This window comes from Gracilinanus agilis, chromosome 1 (assembly GCF_016433145.1).
Source record: "Gracilinanus agilis isolate LMUSP501 chromosome 1, AgileGrace, whole genome shotgun sequence".
Lineage (NCBI taxonomy): Eukaryota > Metazoa > Chordata > Mammalia > Didelphimorphia > Didelphidae > Gracilinanus > Gracilinanus agilis.
Genome location: NC_058130.1, coordinates 51,161,901 through 51,180,361, shown reverse-complemented (window position 1 = coordinate 51,180,361; position 18,461 = coordinate 51,161,901). Strand labels below are relative to the sequence as shown.

General features: G+C 35.1%; 1 pseudogene; it reads right to left on the bottom strand.

Annotated features, from left to right (window-relative positions):
• Positions 1 to 16,040, bottom strand: part of LOC123247156 — a 168,781-nt pseudogene extending 152,741 nt beyond the window's left edge.
• Positions 16,041 to 18,461: the final 2,421 nt, after the last annotated feature.

The following is an 18,461-nucleotide window of genomic DNA, read 5'->3' as shown; positions in this document are numbered from 1 at the left end:
CTCTTTGTCCTGTTCACTGTACTTTACATATAAAGTCCATTTTTTTCCTGAAAATATCTCTCTAATAATTTCTTATAGTATAATATTATCCTATTACATTCCTATACTACCTACCATGTTTAGTTATTCTTCAAATGATGGACATCATCTCAGTTTCCAATTCTTTGCCATAACAAAAAGAACTGCTATAAATATTTTTGTATAAATGTATTTTTCAAATTTTCTCTTATCTCTTTGGGATATAGATCTAGTATTGTTATTGCTAGGTCATAGAGTAGGCATGGTTTGACATTCCTTTGGGCATAGTTCCAAATTTTTCTCCAAAATGGTTGGACCAGTTTACAACTTCATCAAAAGGATATTTATATATCTATTTTCACACATCCTCTCCAGCATTTGTTATTTTCATTTCCTGTCATCTTAGCTAATGTGATGGATATTAGGTTTAATTTATATTTTTCTAATTATTAGTAACAGATCATTTCATGTATCTATCTATCTATATATATATGCATATATATATATATAAATTTATTTTCTCCTTTTCATGCCCAAACAAAACAAAACAATTTCATTTAAAAATTTACCATCTTCATATTCTCCAAATCAGTAACTGAAAGACAATGGAATAATAGTTGGGAGTCCTGTCCCTGTCCCTTACTGACACTGTAGTTATGTGTAAGATACAAATTATTTGGGTCTCAGTTTCCTTATCTATCAAATGAGAAGGATGGTCTATATCTCAGGTTAATTCTAGCTCTAACATTGTAGAATTCTTGAAATCAATTTCTCTGAACAGTGTGACATTAACAATATGTAATCTTTCAGCAAAAGATTAGCAAATAATTTTGTGAGTGTGTCTCAGGGCTAATCTTCACTGTACCTCTTATGCCTCTAGGGCTTCTCCAGAGAAAAGGTATTGCTGATGTGTTTGTGACTTAAATTTCAAAGAATTCACTGAGGTTAGATATTTCTACAAAAAGCTATCACCATCTCTTGTTCTTTATTATTTCCTCATGTTAACAATATTTAGAATAAGGTAACCTATAATCATTTTGGACTCAAGCAGACTTTGATTTTTATAGAACTGAATAAAGTTAGTATTAAACCTAATCTATAATTGAATTTTGAAGTTATTCAGTATTTTTCAAAATTGTTGCCTCCACTATTCACTTTTGGAATACTGAAGCTTTAACTTGGACTTTCAAATTCTTTCAATATGATGATACTTCTTTTATACGATTTGTGCCTTCCTTAAAAGGTATCTGTAACTCTATGCTAAGACCAAGTTTTTACAAAGAGGAAATACAAGTGTAATGGGTGACTAAGATCCAGAGTTGGGGGATAAGGGAGGGGAAGAAGAAGATGTATAGGATAGAGTGATTGAGCAGAACTTTAGAAGATTTGTCAATTTCATCATTTCCCACAAAGTCGTATAAAATCTTGTTAGGGATACAATATTTAGATTATAATAATTATCGAATACCAATATTTCTGAGCTATATTTTTTAGAGGGAAACAAAATGTTACTCTTTTACACCATATGTTAATCGTGGGTGTTTGTAGTAATTTACTAAATTATTTTATAATAAAAATTATAAATATATATTTAGCTAGTATTTTGTTATTTCATTTGATACCAACAACTGTTAGGTATAGTTGCTATTATTCACATTTTATTATTATTTTTCTAATTTTTAAACCCTTACCTTCTGTCTTGGAGCAAAAGCAGAAGAGTGGTAAAGGCTAGGCAATGTGAGTCAAGTGACTTGCCCAGGGTCACACACCTAGGAGGTTTCTGAGGCCAGATTTGAACCTAGGACCTCCTGTCTCTAGGCCTGGCTCTTGAACCACTTAGCCACCCCTCAGCCCCCTATTATTCACATTTTAGAACAGTGATTCCCAAAGTGGGTACTACCACCCCCTGGTGGGTGCTGCAGCGATCCAGGGAGGCAGTGATGGCCACACTTTTTTTGTATTACATTCTATTCTGAGTTCAATAAATAGTTTCATAATTTCCTGGGGGTGCTAAGTAATATTTTTTTCTGGAAAGGGGGTGGTAGGCCAAAAAAGTTTGGGAACCACTGTTTTAGAGCAAAGTAAGGCTCATAGAAATTTAATTGACTTATCTAGGTTACATAGCTAGCAAGAGAAGCAGATTAGAATTTTAAGTTTATTTCTTCAAGTACAATTCTTTTTTATCTATAGCATAGTTATAACCTCTTTGAGTATACCCACTACCCATTTCACCCACCCACATACATATAAACACACATCTATGCTCAGTGGAATTATTTTCTTATTCATTTCCTTTAACAATTATTACAACTCATTCAAGATCTCTCTGTCTCTGTCTCTGTCTCTGTCTCTGTCTCTGTCTCTGTCTCTCTCTCTCTCTCTCTCACATGCACTCTATATATGTAAAGGAGATGTGTGGGTGTATGTGTGTAAATATAAGCAAGCATTTATTATGCTTCTACCATGTGCCAGGCAGTATCTTAGAGGCCAGGGATTCAAAGAAAGTTAAAAAATAGTCTCTGTCCTCAAAGTGCTTACTATTTAATGGGGGAGAGAACATGTAAAATACTATACACAAATTAGATGCACAGACATATTACATATATAATAAAATGGAGATAATCAAAAAAGGAAAAGCTCTAGAATTAATGGGGATTGAGAAAGAATTCTTATAGAAGGCATGATTTAGGGACTAGAAGAAAGCCTGGGAAGCCAGGAGATGAGATGAGGAGGGTGAGAATTAGGTATGCTATTTAAGAGACAGCATTTGAACCCAGATCTGATTCTGAACATAGGGCTCTGTCCTTTTCATTGAAAATCAGGAGAGGAAATAATTCTCTCTTTCACGAGGCCAAATTATGTCCTTTAAAAGGTTTGAGGAAAATCTATCTAGATTTCCTGGAGGAGATGGTACCTGTGCTTAGCCTTCTAAAGAAGGGTTGGTGGTGAGGGAATAAAGACACTGCCATCTTGATTCACTGTACTCTATCACTATTGTGATTTTTCCTGTAAAATAAGAAGTTTTCTGGAGAGGTTAGGAAAAGAAAATTCTCTTGCTCTTTTCCTCAGTTTTCTTATGTGTAAAATGAAGGTACTGGAATAAATAAACCATGAGGCTCTTTCCAGCATGCCATGAGTCTGTGATTCAATTCAACAAAAATTTTTGATTCCCTTGTGAGTTATGACTGATAAGAAAATAATGGCAAAAGAGTTGAATAACAGAAAATTGAGATCATCTTCAAATACAAAGCCCTGACTATTATTACAGTGGTTGCATTTTTGCATTATAGAATTCTGTTACTCTCTGCATTGTCTTTTTCATCTTTGGAGGCTTGGCCCTGAAGTAGTTGCACCTGCTGATGAATCCTATCTGATTCTCTGCTCTTCATGGAACTCACTCCATCTCTTTGCTGGCTATTCATGGGTAACTGCAGGTTGCCAAGAAAGTATAGTACTTCAGTGACATAATTGGCATCCTTTAAAAAAAATCTTTCTTGTATTTGATATCCTTATTATGAAGATTCAGGGTTTTGTTTTGCTTAATTTATAGCCTCTGGCATAACCAAAATAATGGATTGATATTTAGTAACACAACATATTAAAAGCTTAGACACAGGATCTGAATATTTTGTTCTAACGGTGGATGAAATAATGAATGCAATTCCTTCCTCTTAAAGCACTTGCTATCCTTCACTAGGAAGCAGTTTTTCTTTAAGGAATTCATTTTAAATGCTAATTTTCTGAATTTTGTTTCTTCTTTTTTTTAAATGTTACCAAAACCTTTGACATTATAACCATGAAACAGACTCTCTTTACTCTGTATTGTCACTGGCTATCTTTTATGCCTAGAATACTCATCTTTATCTCCATTTCCTGGCTTCCCTGGCTGCCTTCCCATCTTCTTCAAGAAATCTTTTTCAGTCTATTATTTTTAACCTTTACTTTCTGTCTTGGAATCAATACAGTGTATTGGTTCCAAGGCAGAAGAATGGTAAGGGCTAGGCAATGGGGGTTAAGTGACTTGCCCAGGCTCACATAGCTAGGAAGTGTCTGAGGCCAGATTTGAACCCAGGACCTCCAATCTCTGGGCCTGACTCTCAATCCACTGAGCTAACCAGCTGTCTATTTTAATGCTATTTCCTTCCCTCTATTTTTATTTCCAATCCAACCTATAAATATCTCATTTATTATGTATGCTTGTCTACCCATTGTCTCTGCCATTAGATTATGGACTTCTTGAAATAAAGGATTATTTTTTGCTTTTCTTGGTTTGCCCAAATATTTAGCCTAGTCCCTGGCACACAGTAGACATTTAATAAATTGTCATTATTGGTTTTTTTTGTCATTAGCTGATTCATATATAGTGCATTATAGAGTGCCAAAGAGATGGCTCATTTTTGAGAGAGTCATCCTTAGCGACAGAAAGATCTGCATTCATATCTTTCATGAGTACATCACTATCCTATATTGGTAGAGATATTTTCCTTTTCTACAACAATTAAACCATAGGTCTGGTCCAAAGGAAAAAAAAAAGTAGTCAAAGCACTTAATATATATTTTCTAAATAGATTCTCATAATTCACTGTTAAGAACTATTATTTTTTTTCTTATTTTTGACTGTGGAAATTAAAGTTTGGGGAGATCAAGTGATTTTTAAGTGAGTTTTCTAAAATAACACAGTTAACTAGCAAGGCAGGATTTGAATCAAGTCTAATGTTCTGCCTCTTTTTTTTAATTCAAATTTTACCTTTTTTTTTCTTAGACTTCCCATCTTGCTAGGGATGCAAAAAAACATGTATTCATAGAACCATTTTTAATACTTTATAGGCATGAAAGTTTTAACCTGCTCCATTTTTTCTAATCAGGCTAGTTTGCCCCTCTTTAAGCAGCATGGAGACCCTTCTTTCCCAAGATGTCCCCAAAGTGGTGCAAGTCTTAGAGCTGACATTTTATTGACTTAGCCCACTGAAAGTCAAAACTCCTGGAATCTCAAGAGATGCACACACCTAGGATGAGGAAATTAAGGCTTGGAGAGGAAGTAAACCTTTAATCCAGTGCTCTGTAGTTTCCACATCTAGATTCCTGAATAGTGATGGTTGTTGCTCAGAATGATAATACTTTCAAAATCTCTAAACTATCCAGGAAATATAAAAAAAAATTCTTTAGGATATTTTCTTCACAGTTTAATTAAATTCTATCCATCACGCATTTATTAAGTACCTACTATATGCACAGGATTGTTAGATGCTAGGATATAATTAAAAGCAAACCAGAAACATGCATTCTATAGGAGAGATATAGCTTATGTGACAATATGAAGGATATGAAAAGAGGTAATACCAAGCGATAGAGGACACTTACCTAACAATTAGGGGTATCAGAAAACTTGGTGGATAAGTCACTGCCCTGTATTGATAGAGAGAAAGAGTTTTCTCACTGATAGTCTTCCACACCAAGGAAATCCTTAGTCTGGTCCAAAAATAAAAAAGGGTACATACAGCAGGTTCAGCCCTTATGGGAGGTGGTGACCAAGCTGTGCTTTAAAGAAAATCAGATTCTAAAATAAAAAAAAAATGAAAAGGGAGAGGAAGGAGAATGGGGTACAATTTGTGCAAGCTGCTAAGGCATGAACTCCAACATTTTAGATGATCAGCTATGAAGGATGAGATAAACAGAGGCTTCTAGTTAATCCCAAATTAACCAGAAAATGTAATTAGCCAGAACAGCCCATTTCTCCCTCATGCTCTGGTTCACCGTGGTTTCCCTTTCCAACTGAGTAGGACTTGGCATCCTGTAGGTAATGGTCAAAATCCCAATTTCTCCAACTGTGTCTATCATAAACATTCACTCAGCAGTACAATTCAACAAACAAGATAGAATCATAAAGTATGACTGTGGTTAAGGTATAGAAAGCATGTTTATCAAATTCATGAGTGCCATCAAGTTGGGAGTGATTGTGTTGAAAGAATGAGTATCCAAAACAATCTTAACAAAACAATCTTAACACGCTAGAATGGTTTGGCTAAGGGCAATGAGATACAATTTAATATACACGAATGTGAAATTTTATACTGGCTTAATCAAAAATAAAAAAGTATAAATAATATTTAAACAAGTACAAGATGGGGAGGGGTTAATGTAGAAAATATGATTAGAAAAAAATTCATATAATAGGGTTCTATGGGCCTGAATAGACTTCAAGCTCAATATGAGTGTTGAAATGTAGCTATAATAATAATAATAACATGATGATGATGATGATGATGATGATGATGATGATGATGAAGATGATGACGACCACCACAGGAACTTAGACTATGTTAATAGATTTATGTCCCAAGTGAAAAAGTTAGTAGTTACCTTGCTCTATTCTGCCTCAGTCAAGACACATGAGGAATACTATATTGAATTCTAAGTGTGTCATTTTGGCATGGACATTGGTAAACTGGATCCTTGAGGTTGTCTAGGGAGATGGAAAGACTTGAAAACATATTAGAGGATGAATGAAAACAAATGGGAAATGTGTAAGAGAAAATATTTGAGAAGAACATGATCACTCCCTTCTAATATCTAGAAAGTTGTTGTATAAAAGAGAGATGAGAAGAAGCAGGATGTCATGGAGACTGACCTTGAGAATCATTAATCAGAGAGATGACCTTGGAATCATGAAAATCAGGGTTTAAATACTTCCCCAGAGAGAGATATTAATTCAGTGATTCACTTAATCACTCAGAACCCCCAGGCTATAATTTGAGATTGTGTCTTGCAAAAAATACTAGAGATATTCTCTATACTTATGAAGCCATTAATTAAAAAGGAGAGGATGTAGATTTTTTTCTATCTTTCCTAGACAAAATTGGAATCAAAATACAGAAATTATAATTTGGATTCAGTCCAAGAGGAAACATTTCAAACAATAAGAGGTAACCTAAATTGAAATTGTTTATAGAGGAAGTAGCCTGATACAATGGAAAGAGGGCTGACATTGTAATGATGTGAATTGAGTTCAAATCTGGATACTGCATTTGGTTGCCCTGGGGAACATTCCTTAATTTCAATGGATCTCTATTTCCTCATCTATAACATGAAAAATTTGTATTAGATCACTTCTAAGATTCTTTTCCAGATCTATAGTGGAGAACTCAAAGATTAACGAGAAGTCTCTCACTGGAGGTGTTCAAGGGGATAGTAGATTATCACTTCTCAGAGCTCTCCAGATGGTATTCATGGTTCAGGTAGGGACATTTAACATTTCACCTAACTCTATGAACTTACGTTTAGATAAATGTTAAAGAATGAAAGTAACTTGTGAAAGGTATACCCTGTGTAGTCGAGAACTGAAGGTTACTTGCTCACAACAACTAGCTAGTGACTTTACCAAGTTAATGGTAGCTCTTGGGCTCAAATTCTGATCTCTTAGACTTTGTATAAACAACAGTCTTCAGAAGTCTCTGATATTTTAAAATTCAATTTTCATCAAGCAAATATTTACTATACTTTTAGTACTGGACCCTATGGAAGACCCAAAGATAAATATAAGGTGACAATGCCACACCAAAGAGCTCATGATGCTACGTAGGGCAAAAGGCATGGTTATCTGAATGGACTATCTTTTTCAAATTGGATTGAAAAATGTGATCCCATTTCTGCCTCTCAGTGCCTTTCATTGGATTAACTTGGGCATCTGAACAATATATTTTCCTTTTACCAAAAAGGTACAGCTGTTTTCTGCTTTATTAACATGAATTCAGAATTTTGAGTTCATGAATTGTAAAGTATTAAACATTGTTAGTACTTTCATTGAAAATGGTATTGGATAGTGTTCAATTACTGCCTCAGATCCATATTATGAAAAGTATTATTTTCCCTGTAGGGATAAACACATAGAAATAATGGCAATGAATTTATTACAACCCTCATGTACTTACTGAATGAGCTCTAAGAAATGCCAGCTGGAAAGAAGCTGGACTTCTTTGAATGTTTCTTAGGAAAGACAGTTTTTGTGCCATTAAGGGATATTGTCTACAGAGGGTAATAGAAGAGCAAATTATAATTGCCTGGGCACATTCAATCCAAGACACTTTCCAGAACTGCACAAAGGTCAAGATGGACAAGTATGATAGTATTAAGGAAGAAACTGTTATCTCACATTCCAGGGCCTTCTCATGGAAATGAGATATTATACATCCAAATCTCTATGACACTTAAGTTATAATAGATTTTCATTTGATGGTGGTGCCTTTTTTATATACATAGAGCTGAAGGTTTTTACAGTACAAATATATATATGTATATATATATATATACATATTGCTTTTCAGACTTTTCATATATTTATTCTTGTGATTCATATATATGTATATATGAAAAGTCTTGAGAGACAATGTACAGTGGTAGATAGAGAACTGGCTTTAGAACTAGGAAGATCCAGGTTTAAGTCCTAAGTCTAGCATATACTGGCTTAATGACGCTTAGAAAGTCAGAATCTCTCAGTGATGGAGGCAACTTTCTAAGACAAAATTGCAGAAAACATGCTAACTTAGAGGGAGGTTTTTCATTCAGAAATTCCCTATACCTATAAAATCATGAGTCCAGTCCCTGTCTCCATCCTTAGAAGTCTCAGACACATGCATGGTGGGAAAATACAAGAGTGTGGGGCATGAGTGGATTTGGGGGTGTCTGTTGAGTTTATTATCTCCTCAGGAAGGACTAGAGAGCATGGGGATGTATGAGAGCATGAAGTCTCTTCTGTCTTTGATCACAAATATTGTATTGAAGAGAAGCAGTGTCGAGATGGTGAGGGAGAAAAGAAGGACAAGAGACTGGAGACAAAAGAGTGAAGGAATCAAAGGACAAAATTACATTAGCAACCAGAGATTACACATTTTCCATATCTGTGACATACATATGTGGTGTGCTCTTCAGAAGATTCAGATGTGTTCCTGAAGAGTTAGTCAGAAATCAAATATGTATCAGAAAACATAGCAGCAGAACTGGCTAATCAAAGGAATCCTCTGACTCATTATTTTGTAAAGTGAGTTCATTTCTGTGTCCATCTGGATTTTCACATCTCAAGTTTGATTAAAGCAAGTTAAGGTGCTACTTTAAAAAAAAAAATTAGTAACATATGCTTTATTTTTTTAAATAGGTCTGTTCCTTTAATTTTTTCAATTACACATAGGAATTATTTTCAACCACTGCTTTCTAATGTTGTGAATATGCCACTTTATTTCTGAATTGCTTTATCTTCCTGTTTCCAGGCTTCTGTACATATTTCGATTGACATTACATTAATTCATGGTATTAGTGATTAAATAAAAATGATGGCACATGATGAGGTTCTCTTTGCCAAATGGGCAATAGCCAGCTTACTTTTCCAGGTATCACTAAGGCTGCTAAAAGAGCTTAGTTTATAATAATAGCTAGTTGTCATGGAGAGAACAGTAGACTAGGAGTCAAAAAAACTGGATTTGAATCTTGGCTCTGATGTATACTATTTTGTGTGACTTTAGACTAGTAACTAACTATGTTTCTCTAGGTCTCTGTTTCTTTATCTGTCAAGAGGGGAAGTTGGACTATATAATGCCAAAGATTACTCTTAGCTCTAAATACCAGATCAGTGGTTCTAAAACTTTTTAATTTCAGGATCACTTTGTACTGTTAAAATAGTAAGGATATAAAAGTGTGCTTATTTATGTAGATAATATCTAATAACATTAGATATTACACATAGAGAATTATTATATGATTATAATGTAATTACTATGTTATATATTAAAATATATCATAGATAATATTATATAATACATTTAGATATTATTTGTATATAATGTCTTTCTCTTTATCTATCTATGTAGTCTATACATTAAAAATGAAAACTTTTGAATATTACTGTAAAAATAGTTTTGACCTCCTGGACCCCCTAAAAGGGTATTAAGGAAAACAAAATTCTTTCTTAGAAAACAACAAACATTTATTAAACACTTACTAGCCAAATGGTTCAGGGGTAGAGTGAGTATTCTAACACAGTATTGTGTTATTACCTATTTAGGGACTGAAAAGACCTTTGAGATCAACTGGTCTAAAACTCCTCATTTAAATAGAAGGGGGTCCAGAGAGGTGTAGTGATTTGTTGAAATTCAAAAGGTAGGAAGTAGGCTAGCCTTAATGCACACTCTTTCCCTTGTACAATGCCTCCATATTGGTCCATAAGCCATGGCTGAACAACCAATTGTTTATCTCTTTCAACTCAAAAAGGACGATACGTTAAAAATAAAAGTTGGTGAGTGATAGCATGATTTCAATTATTATGCATATAAAATATAAAGGGAAAAGTATTAAGTAAGAATGTGATTTGAAAATGATGGGACAAGAAACAGAAGTAACCAAAAGATAATTCAATTACTCCATACATTCTTATAAAAAGTTAAAAAACATAAACGAGAGGAAATTCTCAAGTGTGCCATGCAGAATGACTCTCTGTGGAGGATTGATAAAATAAATGTACTTATATAAATGATCAGTATTTCTATATATTACTAGCAAAACCCAGGAAGATGAAATAGAAAGAAAAATTCCATTTCAAATAACAATAGAATGATAAAATGTTTGAGAATATAGACATTGTCAAGAATACGTGAATTCAACTATAAAACATTCTTTGCAGAAATAAAAGCACCACTAACTGGAGAAATAATAATTGTTCCTGGGTAGATTGTAGCAATATTATAAAGATGACAGTGCTACTTAAATTAACTTATTCAGTGTATTCCAATCAAGTTACAAAAAGACTATTATGTACTGCTGGGGGAAAAAAATGACAAAACTCAGCTGGTGGAAGAAAAGGTCAAAAATCTCAAGGGAAATAATGAAAAGAAAAAGCAGAGAGAAAAAAAGAGTCTTGCAATACCAGATCTCAAACTGTACTACAAAGCTGTAATGATCTAAATTATTTGGTACTTCTTAAAAAATCAGTGGAACAGATTAGGTACCTATCATACAGATGCAAACAAACATGAAAATATAGTGTTCAATAAACCCCAAATCCCAGTAATTGGGATAAGTGCTCACAATTTCATCAGTTACTTCTAGCAAACAAAGCAAAACAAAACTAGAAATGTAACGGGTGGAAATTATACATGCAAACAAATATCTTTTAGTATAAGCCAAGGAAAACTGTCTTGATATATGACTTGGACACAACAGGTGAAATCATAAGCAAATTAGAGAAGTTTTACCTTTTTTGATCTATGGACAGGGGAAAAGTTCAAGACTAAAAAGAGAATAAAGATGATGCAAGATACAATTGACAATTTTGATTTTATAAGATTTTAAGAGTATTTTTGCACAAATAATATAAATGCTATTAAAATTATACAGGGAATGGAAACTGGAGAAAAAATCTTTGCAGCAAGTTTCTTGGATAAAGATTATATGTCCAAGATTTATAAGGAACTTATTCAAATTTATAAGACTAAGAGTCTTTCTCAAATAAATAAAAAACCAAAGGAAGTGACCAGGTGGTTTTCAGAAAAAATTATCCATGCTATCAATAACCATATGAAGAAAATGATTATTAGCAATGAGAATCAAAGCAACTCTGAGGTTCTTCTAAAATATCAGATTCACAAAAAAGACAAAAGAGGAAAATGACAAAAATTAGGTGTGCATTAGGAAAACACGGATATGTGTGTGTATACATATATATATATATATATATAATAAAGTGATAAATCAGTGTAAGAATTTGGAACTCAGGTCCCAAACTCACTAAACTATACATACTTTTTGATCCAGCACTACCACTGGGCATATTTTTTCAAGGTGTCCCTTAGAAGTCAGTATCTAATCAATCAATAACCATGGATTAAGTATACATTCTCTATGGAGCAGGTAGCTATGTGGCACAGTGGATATAGTATCAGACCTGGACTCAAGAGGACATGAGTTAAAATCTGGCATTACACACTTATTAGTTGTGTGACACTGGGCAAGTCCTTTTACCCTGTTTGCCTCAGTTTCCCTTTTTTATAAAATGAGCAGGAGAAGGACATGAAAAACTGCATCAGTATCTTTGCTAAGACAAACCAACATGAGGTTACAAAAGGTTGGACACATCTGAAACAACTGAAAAATATTAAGCACCTACCAAATATTTTTTGAACTACTGACTCCCTTATTTTACTAATGAGAAAAAGGAATCTCAGGAGATAAAATAATGTTCCCAAAGTCACACAGCTACTTATTATTAGAGTCAGAATTTGAACCCAGTTCTTCTTGACTCCAAAACTTGTTCCCCTTCCTCTATACTGTTGTACCTCTTAAAAATACCCTGCTCAAATATTAAATGTACTTATTCTAGTATTTCAGGCTTGGGCGAACAAATGCATGCCTATTTTGATTTTATAGTTTTTGATCATATCCCCTTTCAGCTTTTACCTTCTCAAACTGGGGAGCCCTAATCATTTTTAATCTTTCCATTCCACCTTTTCTTCCTTGCCTCAATCTCTTCAATCATTTTTAATGATGAACTTGAATCATTCTTATTAGAACACGGTCAAGTTGAAGTATGCCCCCAGATGCCTTATTAGAAATGGATATCTGCCATATCTCATGTTCTATAAACTCTGGGCAGACTGAGCAGTCAGATAACTGCTTTGTCAAATTGCATAATTGATCTCAAAGAGCGACCCTTATACCCAGTAGAGGTGCTTAAGGCCACATGGAGGAGAGCTCATTCTCTGGGAATAATTAAGGATGATACATTTCTTTCATTTTTACCTGAAATCACTTTAAAATTCCACAAATATTTAAAGAGAATCACTTTTTCCCCCCTTAAAAGTTCAGGTTTTCAGATGGCCTCTGAGGACACTTCTTGTTCTTAGTTTCTCTGAGTAATTTTGCTGATAAAAATGTTTCTAATTCCCTTAAGCAGAGATTAAAAGGTTTTCCTTTTTTTAATAAAGGCTGTTTCCTTTGTCTTAGCAACAAAATATTAAAGGAGATATTTTCCAATAAATGACTCTATTTTGCTACCTGCCTTGGTTTGTATTTTTTTATTCTAATAGCACTTTGTAAATGGAAGCATGACACTAGATCAGTGATGGTGAACCTATGGGAAGGGTGCCAAAGATGGTACACAGAGCACTCTCTGTGGGCACGTGGCTGCCCTCCCCTCTCCTCCAGAGCTCATTACTAGAAAGATACGGGGATTGGGTAGAGCTACTCCCTTCCCTGTCTCTGTTGACATTTTTTCACAACACCTTCCCTTCTACCCAGCAGCCCAATGAAAGCACTTTTTCCTTCCCCTGTATGGGGTAATGGGAGGGGGGGACACCTGGCACTCAGTCAGGGGGGCATGGTATGTGGTCTCTTGGGAGGGCAGGCACAGAGCTAGCCCTAGGAGGTTGGTGGGGTTAGGATCCGGGGTTCTATCTCTAAAAGGTTCATCAACACTGCACTAGATGATAGAGGGCAGGCATCAGTCAGGAAGACCTGGGTTCAAATCTTCTCTATAACTCACGCTAATAGTATGACCTTTGTCAAATAACTTAACAACATCTGTGTTTCCAAGGTGATTGCTAAGATGACAAGGTCAGATATACAGTAGCAGAGGAAGTCTCCTCTGTATGTGTATAAGGAATGGGAGGCTCTTACATTGGAAAAAAAATCATGCCTGGAAAAAGAAGAAAATAAAAATGTCAGTAAGGTTTTGAATTAAAACATTAAAATTCCTTTCATAAAAGCACAAATTCCTAGCTAAGGACACATAAGAAATGAACTACATGACATATTTCTGCCAATTTCCATGGATTAACCAGTTAGAATCCATAATATTGTCTTGCAGAAATGTGGAAGATGACTGAGCTTTTGCTTTTCATTTGTTGTCTTTTTTCTAGCTCCTCATATTTGCCTCCTGGCTTCCTTCAAGTGTCAGCTAAGCCCCTACCTTCTATAAGAAGCCTGTTCTGATTTATAATGTTAGTGCCTTTCCCCTGTGGATTATTTTAAATTTATCCTATAAATAGCTTGTGCATATGTAGTTGTTTATATGTTCTCTCTCTCATTAGAGCATGAGCTCCTTGAGATCAAGGGCTGTTTTTTTTTGCTTTTGTTTAATTTTTGCCTTTTTTTAGTATCTTAGTGCTTAGCATAGTGCCTGGCACATAGCAAGTGCTTAAGAAATGTTTATTGAATGACTGATTTCATTGCTGTAAGAAGATGTAATTCAGGAACTCTCTTTGCAAATTCAGATCTGTAAATACTCTCTCTCTAGTGTTCAAGAGTTTCCCAGGGATTTGAGTGGTTAAGTGATTTACCAACAATCAGGAAGCCAAAAATGTATGTATATATATATATATATGTGTGTGTGTGTGTGTGTGTATGAGATGTTAGAATTTTTTCATCTATATATGAGATATTATAATTCTAACATCTCACATATACATATGAGATTTTAGAATTTATATATATATACACATACACACATTACATAGATGTATACATATATCACACATATCCACACATATTGTACATACATGTACATATATGTATGTATGTATGTATATATCTATATGTAGTTAGTTGGAAACATTTATTTTATTTGGTTCACTTATTATTCCCCTCCAGGCTTCACTTTGGACTCTGAATTTTGCCTGTCATGTCATAGAAACCCCCATTCACCCTGAGGACTCATTCCACCCTTAGATATCAATAAATTGAAAATATTTCCACCTGAGTTTTCTCTCTCTGATTTTCTAGTTCCTCTGAGAGTAATCATTTTAATGAGAATGCTTAGATCAACTAGGTTGTCCTTCCTTATTTGTACTCCTATATGCCCCAGCACCAAGATGTTGTTATTCAGTCATTTTTCAGTTGTTTGACTCTTCATGAGCCTGTTTGGTGTTTTCTTGGCAAAGAGGTTGGAGTGGTCTTCCATTTCCTTCTCTAGCTTATTTTAGAGTTTAAGAAACAGAGGTAAATGGGGTTAAGTGACTTGTCCAGGGCTACACAGCTAGTAATTGTCTGAATCTGGATTTGAACTCAAGAAGATTGAGTTTTTCTCATATCCATTGCACTACTTAGTTGGTCAACGCCAGATTCTGTCATCTTTTTCCCTACTCCTCTCTTCAGTTATCTTTTATGCACTGTCTTCTCTTATTAGACTATTAGCTTCTTGAGGTCAGGCTTATATTTGTCTTCTCAGTGTTTAGCATAGTGCCTGGGGCTTAGTAAGCACTTAATAAATACTTGGTGACTTTTAGAAAACAAAACAAAAATATATTGCATGCATCAGAGAAAGATTCACTTAGGAATATGGTAAAATAGCTTTTTAGCATGACAGAGAAAAAATACAATATTGTAATTCCACTATTGCAAAAATCTATCTACTACCAAAGAACAGAGAATGGTTATCCATTCTTCCAAACCTTACCTTCTGTCTTAGTAACCATTTTAAGACAGAAATTCAGCAAGGGCTAGGCAATTGGGGTTAAGTGACTTGCCCAAGGTCACACAGCTAGGAAATACTGATATCATCTTTGAATTTGGGTTCTCCTGTTTCCAGGCCTGGAGTTCTATACTTTGTGCTACCCAGCTGCCCCAAGAATGCTTCATTTTTGACCCACAGATAAGAAGTTAATGTGGCTTTACTATCAATGAATCAGTCTTCTTAGTCTTCATCAGTTTATCAGACATGGGGCTCCCACATGATAATGAAAGATTAAAAAAATAATTTATGCCCCAGCTCAGTTTCTGAATGCAGGGTATATCTGACTTGCCAACCTGGGTGGAGATAAGTGGGCAACGTCATCTCTCAGGGTCAACTCCAATGATACTGCTGCGGGCCCAGTTTGGCTCTTCATCCCACATTTCTCAGCAGGATGGCTCGGGCTCAACAGAGATGCTCTTGAGGAGGAAATTGTCTGGGAAACGATCATACAGATGTCAAAGGCTGGGGACTCCTCTCTGAATTGTCTCCTTGGGACATCCATGGCAGCTCTCTGCAGAACCACTGGTTGCATGCACTCATCTCATGTCATTCATTGCCTGGCCTGCAGATGTGTGTAATGTATTCATCTACCACTGAATCTTTATTTTGAGATTTTAGGAGCCCCATAGACAGTCTCTGAAATTCAAGTAGATTAGCACTCTTGCCTTTTCCTGTTTACTGTCTGGTTTTGTTTACATATGCAAAGTATGTTAGAGAACTGTGATACCTCTGAACAATCTAATCCAGGAATGTTTCCTAAATCTGAAATATTCCACCTAATTAAAATAAAGCTATTCCTTATAGAGTAGGAAAGAGTATAGTTGGATCTTTTTCTAGGCTGCTTTCCACCTTTTAAGCATCTATATGGTCAGGTTTGGAGAGCTTCATCCCCAGATATAGAGGGATCCACTAACTCTTAATGACTATCTAATAATTTTGTTTTTAAGTATTTGGAGGGGAAAGGACTGTAACAGAAATACATGATATAACCAGATCTTTGACTTAGTTCTCCAGATCACTTTGTTTGTGTCTGTGCAAAACCTCAATATGTATACATCTCTTCCCTTCTCAAGCCAAATGGATTTATCTGATAAACTGGAATTAGATAAAGTACCAAAGCTGTACCTAGGGTGGTATGAGTGGGGCTTTGTGCCAGAGAACCAAGTATAGGGGGTAAAGACAGCATTTAGTATTCCTTAATGTCAGAAACAATAGGATGTAACATATTTAGCAAGATTAACTAGTTAAATAGGGAGCTACTGTTTGGAAGCCTTAGATAAGCTACTTTCTCATTCCCAGCCCATCCTACAGAGGCATCTTTAAATTGGTATCCTGGAGAATCTGACTCCCCACCCTGGGGTCGGGAGTCCCTTTCCAAAGCCACACTAAAATTAGGAGCACTATTATGCTGTTTGTTCTAATTACAGTTTATTGTACAGTAATTGTATTTACTATCTTTCTAGCTATACGATGTATATTTATTGTACACCACACAGAAATACATACTATGACTCTGAGTCAGCCACATGTTGCCTAGTTGCACACATCCACTGAAATGTGAGTATATTCAATATAGGTCAAACTGCTGTAGGGCTGATCTCTGCCTAGCATTAGCCTGGAGAGTAGATTATTTTATTTAGACCACTTGTGAGATGATGTTGGAATTACTCAAATATAATCACTGAAACACAGAAAAGAAAAAAAAAAGAGACACATACAGCTGTTCATTTGAAAGTTAAACTCCTTGTTTTCAGCATGGATTGACCTCATACTTCAGCACTGAAAGAGGTGGAAGACATTTTTTACTTCTATAAAACAAATGAAAAAGATGAATGCAATATAGGTTTTTATTAACTCTGATGTGAACTGCCTGCTTCAAAGACATGTACTTGATGTAAAAAATAATATTGTTTCTCATTCACTTGTAACTGATATCACCAATTGTTACTGGTTAGTTTGCTGGGCTAAAGTGTGTTCTTAAGGATGCCAAAGTCAATGAAGGTTTTCTCCTATATATCCCAGTTGGTTTAGCTCTATTCAAGAATCATAGACTCTATCTCTAATCCTGGCAGACCCTCTTCTAAATATATGCACTTGCTCATAAGAAGAAAAATTGGAATGAACATTAATTAATTGAGTGGCTTGCCATTAACTTTTACAGATCATTAAAGATGAGGAAATTGAGGCAAACAGGAGTAAATGACTTGTCCAGGGTAACACAGTGTCTGAGGCAAGATTTGGACTCACATATGTGAGTTTTTCTGATTCTAGGACTGGCACTCTATTCATTGTGCTATCTACTTGCCCTCTTTCTATAACAGAGTATTACTATATGATAGACATTTTGCTACCCTTACTGTTCACACAGTCCCTTAATTTAAAAAATATGCTATTAGTAACTGATATGTTTGGTGACTTAGCAGGAAGTTAAGTGAGCATAATTTGAGAACATTTTTATGATATTTATGATATACAATATTGAAGAGCCACTAAATCATGAAATGATGAGCAGGGGAGAGTCCTATGTATACAAAACAAATTGATTTATTTATTTGAGATGGTCAACCCAGCACAGTGAAATCTTGTCTTAACAGAAAACATATTGTAAATCCAGTGTGTATTATATTTCTTTTAAAAAGTAGGAAGGGGGACAGCTGGGTAGCGCAGTGGAATGAGAGTCAGGTCTAGAGACAGGAGGTCCTAGGTTCAAACCCGGCTTCAGCCACTTCCCAGCTGTGTGACCCTGGGCAAGTCACTTGACCCCCATTGCCCACCCTTACCACTCTTCCACCTATGAGACAATACACCAAAGTACAAGGGTTAAAAAAAAAAGTAGGAAGAAAGTAAATACACTTTCATATGACAAGTTGTAAGGCAGTGTGTATAAGTCCAGATATTATTTTATCATTGTGGGGAAATCTTAGGGTGGAGACACCCTTTATCAATATAGGCC